This window comes from Apodemus sylvaticus, chromosome 13 (assembly GCF_947179515.1).
Source record: "Apodemus sylvaticus chromosome 13, mApoSyl1.1, whole genome shotgun sequence".
NCBI lineage: Eukaryota > Metazoa > Chordata > Mammalia > Rodentia > Muridae > Apodemus > Apodemus sylvaticus.
Genome location: NC_067484.1, coordinates 44,654,908 through 44,665,329, shown reverse-complemented (window position 1 = coordinate 44,665,329; position 10,422 = coordinate 44,654,908).

Below are 10,422 nucleotides of genomic sequence, written 5' to 3'. Positions count from 1 at the left end.
ATTCAATAGAAGGGTCACAGGAGTCACTCCCCATCCCCAGACAAACAGGACCAGGGCTATCCACGACAAAGCACAGGGAAATAGGCTAGCTGATAAGGCAGTAAGAGAAGCAGCCATCAAGCCCAGGGCACCTACTCAGGTGGCCATAGTCCCCTCCCCGCTGCCAGTGTCAAGGCATATATAGAAAAGATGGATGTCTGCTTACTGCTGAAGGGTGCACTGTTTTACCTACAGACTTTGCTAGTCACCTAATTTGCCAGATTCGTCAGGCCAAGCATCTGGGGCAGAGACAAGAGAATTACTTTACAGAGCTAAGTATAAAATATTCAGAGTAGGAGAGTTAATAGATCAAATAGTTGCAAGTTGTCCCACTTGTCAGGCTGTAAATTCCCAGGGCACAAAGAAAGATCTTGGAACTTGGATCAGAGGACAATGCCCTGGAGCCAATTTGGATATAGATTTCATAGAAATAAAACCAGGGAACTATGGCTACAAATACCTGCTAGTCTTTGTAGATACTTTCTCAGGTTGAGTGGAAGGATACCTCACCAAAAGGAACCACCAACTTCATGACAAAGAAACTTCTAGAAGACATGTCCCTAGGTATGGTCTACATTCCTTGATTAAGTCAGACATTGGACCAGCCTTCATTTCTCGGGTAACACAGTCTCTTATTGGCCTTGTGGACCAATTGGAAACTATATTGTGCATTGTGACCCCATAGTTCAGGACAGGTACAGAGGATGAATCAGACCCCGAACAAGGCCTTAACTAAATTAACCCTTGAAATTATCAGTGATTGGGTGTTTCTCTTACCTTTTGCCTAATACAGGGGTAGGAATACTCCCCATACACAAGGCCTAAGCACTTTGGAGATACTTTATGGAAGACCCCCTCCTCTGCTACCTATTTTCAGTCTGACATTCTTGCCAAATATAACCAAAATAAGTTCTTGGAATCTTCAGAAACCCTCCATCGGGCTCTGGCCTGCCTTTATGAGTTTGCCCACTTCCCTAACCCCAATTTCTTTGAACTAGGTGATGAAGTCTGGCTAAAGAGGCATAACCACAACTTACGTGGTGATTCCCCACCTGAATGGTTGTGTGGGTAAGACAGCATCCAGTCTTGAATTCATCACAACCATGTCAAACAAACAAGGCAAGAGACATCCCTACAGCTGAAACATTGGTGGGAACACCTTCCAGACAACTATGTACCCGAGACTAGCACAGGACTGTGGTGAGATATTGTCCATACATGAGATCCACTCAAACTAAGAATTAAAAAACAAAAACAAAAAAACCTGCCTCAGACATACCCGGCTGTGCTCTAGACAATGGTGGGTCCCAATAGGTCTCCAAAGGGCTCCATCTACCTGTTCCTCGTACTTACTCTGCTCAGAGATCAGATTTCAGTGGACACAAATCTTCACCAAGCTGTTACCACCAAATGGATACTTTGAGGCCCCACAATACTGAGATACTGAGAGAACCCCATGAGAGGTAAGGAGGGAGGTACAGACTTGACTGGTCAGGTGAGAACCACAGTGAGTACCACTTTTTCTGTCTTCAGCCTAGACCTTTGAGTCCTGGCTGGATACATATGGAAGGATCTGAGTCCAAGAGGTAAACCCTGGGGCTGGAGAGATGGCTCAGTGGTTAAGAGCACTGGCTGCTCTTCTAGAGGTCCTGAGTTCAATCCCCAGCAATCACATGGTGGCTCTTAATCATCTGCAATGGGGTCTAATGCTCTCCTCTGGTGTGTCTGAAGAGAGCAATGGTGAATACATAAAATAAATAAATAAATCTTTAAAAAAAAAAAGAAAAGAAAAACGAGAGAGAGAGAGAGAGAGAGAGAGAGAGAGAGAGAGAGAGAGAGAGACTCTGTTCCTTATATCAGGAACTGCAAAATGCTGGGGCAACTTGGGGGAAGGATTGCCAAGAATGGGCGATTCACAATCATTCAACTCTATACATGTCCAGGGACAAATGACTACGGGACTTGCAGTGGTACTCAATGTTTCTTCTGCCATAAATGGAGCTGTGAGGCCAATTCCCACATGGGTGCATAATAATCAGGATCTTATCCAGCTATAAAGACAATCAACCCAACACCCGGGGATTGATGGGCCCGATATAGGGAAGGAACCCCATCTCCCTAACCATCTCCATCTCAATAACAGAGAAGGGACAAAAGAGCAGAGGAGGCTGGGAAGGCTTGGGGCTTAATGGTGTATCATGGACATAATAGAGGACTATGCTTTCAGATTCAAAAACAAATAGTCCTGCCTGGATGACCCCATAGCTATAGGACCTGTGGCCCTGGCAATGTCAATACCCGTCCTAAAAACCACCACAACAGCCTCTGTTCCAGATCCCTCCTCCCTTATAAACTCAGTCTTGCCCATGCCATCATGGGCCCTCAACACATCTTTCCTGTTTAAACTACTCAACTTGACCCTCAATTTTACCAACTCTACCACTAACCTCACCAGAGGAGAGTGTTGGCTCTATTTGGACCCCAGGACCCCAGACTATACTGGCTGGGCTACTACAGGAAATTTGTCAACACCCCTAAAAAGCCTGCCGAGGTGTTCCTTGGGAAGGGTTCCAGTCCTTACCCTTCAAGCCATAGCTGGAAAGGGACTATGTGTGATAGGAAAGGGGGAAAGCCTAAATAGCTTCCCTTATCTTAAACATCTTTGCAATCAGACACTTACCATAGAAGCCAGCAACTCCTACCTCATGCCCCACCAATAGAACTTGGTTTGCATGCACCTCAGGTTTAATCCAGGGTCCATCCACAGATACTTAAAAATTCCAGCATAGGTGTTCTGGTTACCCTGTTCCCTCAGGTCTCTACTTTCCCTTCAGTACCTTCATGGAGACTGCTCCAGGTCATTGCATGGAAAGATGAGATTTGGGGGCCTCAGCGATTCTACTTGGGGTGCATGTAGGGTCTGGCATAGCTGTGGGAATTGGTACTGGTATTACAGACCTTATGAAAGCAGATCAGACTCTTCAAATCCTAAGTAATCTTATAGACTCAGCTCAATTAGAAAAGTCTAACAGTTAAAACAGTCATTAGACTCATTGGCTGAAGTAGTACTACAAGATAAAAGGGATTAGACTTACTCTCCCTGCAACAGGGAGCTCTGCCCAGCCCCAGGATAGCAATGCTGCCTCCACACCAACAACTCAGGTGTTATCAGAGACAGCCTTGCCATGGTCCTCCAGAGACGAGAGCAAAGGGTTAAACTCAGACACCAGAATCAAGCTGGAATGAAGCATTATTTTCCTGGTACCCTGACTCAACTACACTAATTGGCACCAGTGGGGCTAGTCCTGCTCTTGCTGACTGTTGTCACCTGTGGACCTTGTGCAGGAGATGCTCTAGTCCAGCTTGTACAAGAACATATCTCTGTAGTCCAATGGATGATTCTTAAGCAGCGATATCAGCTCCTGGAGCTATCTCAAGGATTCAAGGTGGAGCTTCACTCAAGGAGGGATGAAAGGATGACATAAACCCCATTCGTCTCCATGTTAGGACTGGGCTTGGTGTCAAAAGGAAAGTCCCCAGTCCCAGGAACCAGGCCATACGTCACCAGCTCCAGGAACACACCAAAATTCTAGGAACAAAGTCATAACACCTACCTCCCAAAGAACAACCTGGACATGACCACGAGAATGGGAAATATCTTATCTCAGGATGGGTCATATATGCTGAGATGGTTTGGGTATCTCATCCTGTGGCTAAATGTTCATGACACAGGAATACAATCTGCTGACCACTTGGGCACGAGACAATCAGAAACCAACCCACGTAACTTCCCTAGCACCCACCAATGAAGATTTAGATTACTTAACCCTAGCTAAAATTCTCCTAATTCCCTACAAAAAGGCCAATGTGCCTTTTGTCAGGGGTCACCATTTTGATGAATGGTAGACCCCTGCATGCTGGATCTTTGCAGAATAAACATTTTTTTGCTTTGCATACTATTTAAGTCTAGGGTATCATTCTAGGCAAATATTGGACCCTTACAGACTGCTGGGTAAACATAATGTCTAAGAAAAGGTTAGAGAATGTAAGGAACATGGAATCTGCTCCCCAAAAGAAATGGTGTATCCCCCGAGTAAAGGAGATAGAAGGTATACTTGGAAAACTGTACGAATTCCAACCTGTAAGATTTTATTGTCTTGGTGAGGTAAAAAAATGAAACCATTACCAGAGATCTCAGAAAAGGACACCAGTTGCCAAAGTAGTTAATGACAGGTGTTTAGGAAAAGATAGCGATAAGAGAGAACAATGAATGAATAGTATTAGAGTTTGAGAGTCATGAGCTTACAATGAAGCTGCACCGGTAGGCAGAGGCAGTAGGATGTCTGTGAATTCAAGGCCAGTCTGGTCTGCATAGGGAGTCCCAGGAAAGCATGGCTATATAGGGAGAACCTTTCTCAAACAGCAACAAAAATACAATGAAATCAACACACACACACACACACACACACACACACACTCGTATCATTTTCCTCAACTATAGGAAAGCAGGACCTAAAACATTGTTGAATTTATTTGGCATTTTGGACTGTTGATGGGTATGAGGGAATGTTAAGTAGGGAAGATATGTTAAGAACATTGAGAAGGGAGGGCTGGGGACAGAACTCAATGGTCGAGTTCTTGCCTTCAAAGCCCTGGGTTCAACCCCCAGTACCTGGCAGGAAATAGGGAATGGATAAAATAAAGAGTATGTGCCTAGAGACCATCAGATTGGGATCAAGGCCTGGCTAAGTGAGCCCTTCATCCAAGAAACAGAAAGGAAGCCTACATGGCCGGATACGATGGGGCACATTTGTCATCCCAACACGACAGAGGCAGAGGCAGCTTGGTCATAGCTCACTAGCCTGGTCTACACAGTGAATCATGTAGGGCTGCACAGTGAGACCTGTTTCAACAGAGTAACAAAAAACAAACAAACAAAAACAAAACAAAAAAAGGAGGCAAATTCAAACTAATGTAATTCAAGACCACCACGCCAGCACTGCAGAAGATGCAGAGATTCTACACACAGAAGAAGAAAGTGTCAATCAATAGAAGAGAGGAAGGAATAAATGTCTTGAAAGGACAGCATGCAGGCGAGCGGCAAGCTTGCTGCCTTTCTTCCGTAGCCACCAGCCCAGCCCACTTAGCCCTGAGCTCCTGGAACCCAAGCTGCTTCTCAAGCACAGGGGCGGCTTAGCGATGCTGGCTTTAGGGTCTCCCTTGAGGGGAGACTGCTGCGATTCTGAAGGTGTGGGTGGGGTTGTTCACTTTGCTAGCTGGAAGGGAGCTTCCATTCCACACACAAGGGAACAATGGCCCATAGACATCAAATAGTGCCCCCGCTGGGAGAAGTGCAGAATAGCAGGGGTAGCTGCCCAGGTCCCAAAGACTCGGAATGGCTGAGCTAGAGCCTGACACCCGGGCCCCCAGCTTGCAGTTGGGGACTTCCGGGACTTTAGACCGGACCTCATGAATGTTGTGAGATTTTTGCCCCTGGGAAGTAAAGTTAAGCCTAAGATGGATGTGTCAGGAATGTCTGCCGAGTGTATGGTTGTCTTCACGTAATCCCGGCCAGAAAAACTCCATGGCAAGGGCTGTGGGCCTGTGCTTGTGCTATGGAAGCAAAAGTTCAGCTGAGGAGAAAGAGATTATAAAGGAGACATGATGGCAAAATCCTCTACTCGCAGCAGTCAGGGGGTTGGGTGAAAGGACTGCCAGTCTGAGGCTAGCCTGGACTGAATAATGAGATTCCAGCTCAAAAAGGAGGGGAAGGGAAGGGGTACGGGGGAGGGAGGGAGAGGATTGCTGAGGAGAAGGGGGAGGGTGGGGAGGGAAGACCAGATCTCTGACAGGGCTGGAGGCCTCAGTGCGGTGTCCCTGGCCGTTCCCAGGAGCCACTGCTTCACAAGCACATATGTCGAAACAGACTTCTTGCTTTAGAACAAGATTTGGATATCCGGAAAATGAAGTACTGGAGAACATGAAGCTAGTCTGATTTGTGCCAGTGTGCAATGATGTCATTACAATTGGGTGTGGTGGCACATGCCTTAATGTAGTGGGAAAGGATTAAAATATAGAACCGCCCCGCCAGGCCTCTGCTCCAAGTCTCAGCAGGTCTCATTTTCCTGCCCAGCACCCACTCCTTCCAAGTATCTGGCAAAGCATGACTCTTAAACTTGAGAAGTTAACCAAATATATCGATGTATATGAAACTCCCAATTACATAATGCCAATTCACAATGATAAAGTTCTATCCCAATATCTCTAACCTCTCAGCACACCAGAAACACATCTGACTCCATCTGGATCTGCACTTCTCCTCTGCTCCCTCGTGTGGCTCCCAGGCTCCCTCTGTCTCCACCCCTCCTCTTAGCTCCTCCTCCTCCTCTCTTCCCTCCAAGCACTGCCTCAATGTGAATGGTTAGGAACTATCTTGCATCACCTTAATCACAGCAATTGGGAGGCAAAGGTAGGCAGCTCTCTCTCTCTGAGTTCTAGGCCCGCCTGAGCTATATATGGAGTTCAAAAGACAACAAAGACCAGAGGGCCTGGCTGCTCAGGCCTGTGATCCCAGCACCCAAGAGGCAAAAGTAGAGAGACTGCCACAAATTTGAGACCAGAGTGGTCTATAGAAGAAGATCTAGAATGAGACCCTGTTAAAAACAAAACAAAAGGCACAGGATTAAGGAACAAGATCCAACTATGTATTGTCTCCAAATATACAAACCTCACTGGCAGTGACTCATAGAGACACTGTGTGGTAAAGAGTATTAATACATTTGCTAAGTAAATGGAAGTCTAAAGCTAGCTCGTGTAGTTATTCTTATAATGGATCGAATAAGCGTCGGGCCAAAATTAATCACAGAGACAAAGAAGACATGTATTAATACAGGGAAATCTACTTCTTTGCTGGATACAGAATACTCGTGAGTACATAAGCACTAAAGGCTGTGTGTCCTAGTTACATAAACAGTCAGACATAAAAGAACAGATAGGTCCTAATATAATAATAGTGGGTGATGTCAGTAGCTTATACTAACCAATAGTAGGTCATCCAAACTAAAAACTGACAAAGAAACGTCAACATTATGTTACATATAGATCAAACAGATTTAATAAGTGTTTACAGAATAATTCTAACATCTGCAAAATTCACATTCTTCGCATCAGGAAATTTCTCTAAAATTGCCACATGCCAATGACATGGCGTGGGCATCCATGTGGTAGGTAAACTGAGGCAGGCAGCCGTTGGGGATCAGTGCTTAGAGCCACTGAATGGGGTGGATCCAGATACCTATAGGGGCTGCTGCCAAAGGCAGCCAGCGATTAGAGAAACTGCTCAGCAGACTTTCTTGTGAGGGAACAAAACTCAATTTACTGGGGCTGGGACTCTCCGTGGCCAGCAGAGAACTGTGAACTCTTTCAACTCCATGCACACAAATATATATGCATATATACACATACATACAAACCTACAGACAGACAGACAAACACATTCATACATAGACTGGGTAAGAAAAAGCTCCAGCAGGCAGCCTCCAGAATTCCATACATACATACATACATACACAAATGGACACAATCGGTGGATGGAAGGAACAATGTTTCAACCCCCATTCACACCTACGTTACACATACACACATAGTTGATAGATGGGAGATACAATGTTCCGGCCACACCACACTATCCTTTATTCTTTCTCCCATAGCTTATAGATCCCAGAGAAATCTTTTAAGCAGTGTACAATTACAATGTGATTACATTTTAGTTTTCTTCTAGTAAGTGATTATGACAAAGCAGTGTATTTTCCAATACCTTTACAAGAAATAACATTATGTAGTACTGGTAAAGAAAACATTGTTCTAAAAAAAAAACCCACCTGCATTCATAACCAAGTATCTTATTACAGATTAACAACCTATAAACAAGCAAGATGGTTTTCTCAACTAGTTCCTCTTACTGGCAGGCAGAAATTTGTGGTTACAAAGAAAGGATTAATTATTTTATTATTTATCTTTAAAAGTAATCTTTTAAGAATCTCAAAAGAATCACAAATCTAGACTTTTATATAAAAATCAGTCATATCTATCTGAAATCCCCAAAATGTATATCTACACATCAGCAATTCTTAATAAATCATACCAGGAAGCTAAGGACAGGTATGGGTATACGAGGTCAGCCATCACTGTCCAGCCTCAGTGAGAGTCACGTCAGCCAGTGCCGCCACTGGTCTTGTTCCTTGACCATAAACGGCCCTAGCTTAACCAATACGCTGAACTTCACACTGTTTCCTACGATTTTCTACTTCAGAGCCAGCAGTAAAAACATCTCAACTAGCTTCACTAACAACTTTATTTTTCCAAATGTTTTCTAAGGGTGCTGGTCACTGTTGACAAACTACATCTCTACGTTCTTCTCTAGGGTGGTGATAGATCATTAATCTGCTTCGGCAGCAACGCCTGAAAGAGATCAAGCATTAGTACTGTGAGTGCCAGAGACACTGTGTAGTGAGGGAATTGAAGCCCACTTAGAGGTCTCATATAATTCTTAGATTACGAGGGATGTGAGGGCAGCAGGCAGAGCAGACCTCCATAACAGCATTAAAGTCTTCAGGACCCATAGTCCTCGGGGCCGTGCCACACTGAGGCTCACCTACGTGGCTATGATAATCTGTGGGCTGCATTCCATGAGTTCTAAAGACATTGGTGCTTCCTCCTGCACGGCTCTCGGCAATCACATTTTAAAATATTAAGCTAAGAAAAAAACATGTTAATCTCCTGTAATGTACTTGATTAAGGAGGTCTAGCATTAGAAAGCAACAGAAAATATATAAATACACAGACACTTAACAAATCAGTTGTGAACGGAAGAAATCAGAGGAGAAACTAAAACCTGCTCCAGTCAAATGCAAAAAACAAAAAGACAACTTAGCAGAGCAGTGGGAACTGGCAAAGGCAGTTCAAAGAGGAAAGTTTACAGCTGTAAGTGCTTCTATTCAAAAGCAGAGATGGGCTGGGAAGGTGGCTTAGCTGCTCGAGCACTGGCAGGGGTTAGAATCCTAGAGCCCACAGAAAAGCCTGGTGGGCCTGGTGCCTGCCTCTAACCCCAGAACACAGAAGGCGGAGACAGAAGATGGCCAGAGCAAGTCGGCCAGCTAGACTATCTGCGTTTGGTGAGCTCCAGAGACTCAAGGAATAAAGTGGAGAGTGACTGAAGAAGATATCATACCACAATACAGCTTAAAATTTCCACATATGTGTGCATGCATGCACATACATGCATGTATCCACACCCTAGTGAACGTGTACACCCACAACACAATAATATGCAAAAAAAAAAAAATCTGAGATGTCGTATATAACTTAACGATGTACAAAAACAAGCCAGAACCCAAAGTAGTAGATAGAACAAAATTATAAGGACCCATGGAGGAATTATGGAATGGAAACCATTTGGTTGGAGAAACATCAAGTATTTGGGGTACACCACTGGGGAGGTAGCCAGGCTAGCAGTTAGAAAAGTAGACTAGAGGGCTGGAGAGATGGCTCAGTGGTTAAGAGCACTGACTGCTCTTCCCGAGGTCCTGAGTTCAATTCCCAGCAACCACATGGTAGCTCACAACCATCTGTAATAAGATCTGCTGCCCTGTTCTGGTGTGTCTGAAGACAGCTACAGTGTACTCATAAGCAAGCAAGCAAGCAAGCAAGAAAGAAAAAGAGGAACAAAGGAAAGAAAGAAAGAAGGAAGGAAGGAAATAAAATAAAATAAAATAAGACTAGGGCTTACCCCTTTAGTAATTGTCAAAGTCAAATACAATAACCACAATCAGAGAGATTATGGCTCTGTGGTTAAGAGCACTGACTGCTCTTCCAGACGTCCTGAGTTCAATCCCCAGCAACCACATAGTGGCTCACAACCATCTGTAATGGGATGCGATGCCTTCTTCTATGTCTAAAGGCAGCCACAATGTACTCATATACATAAAGTAAATAAATAAGTCTTTCAAAAAATATACGAGTCCTCTGAGGCTCATTTGTATTTAAGCTACTTGGGGATTAGCATAAATGGGTCCTACTACAACAGAGCTCATTCCACAAATGAAAGACTTCTGCTATGCAAGCTGTGTACGTCAGGTGTGGCTGGCCAAGTCTATAGTCAGACCCTGTTTTCAAGGCTGTGCTCAGTGACACAGCTTCAGGCTAACCTTGGCCACATGACCTCACCAAAGAAAGAAAAAGGGAATGCTTTCTGTCATCATCCAGATACCCAAACCAGATTAAAAAAAAAAAGTATAGACCACTATCATTGATAAGCATGGATGCAAAAAATTCTCCATAAAATACTTGCAAACAGAATTCACCACTGTGATGCATTTAAAAAAG